Genomic DNA, 377 nt, shown 5'->3' with positions numbered 1-377 from the left:
GAGGAAGGGGGAGGAAGTGGGACTTGCGGAAGAGGAGGGCGAGGAGTGGTAGGGCCCCCTCAAGTGAGAAATGGGATGATGTCACCCAAATTCCAAGCACCCCCAGACCACCTGCTGCAGTCTTGTCTACAGCAAGGAAATGCACATTTTCTTTCTCTCACATTTGCTGCTTTTTCTGCAGCCGCAGGAATTGTATCCAGGGAGGAAATAAAATGCTTGCTCATGTTATTTGTCCTACAACTGACATGATGCATTGTGTTTGCATAAGAGTTTCGGGGGTGTATTCTCAAATATTGTAACTGATATAGTATCCGAAAAGCGGCACAATGGGTGAAAAGATTGAAAAGCTGCACACCAGGGCACCTGTTACAGAGCTT

The sequence above is a fragment of the Vipera berus genome (assembly GCF_964194415.1).
Source record: "Vipera berus genome assembly, chromosome: 3".
NCBI classification, from domain to species: Eukaryota; Metazoa; Chordata; class Lepidosauria; order Squamata; family Viperidae; genus Vipera; species Vipera berus.
This window is presented reverse-complemented; position numbering follows the sequence as displayed.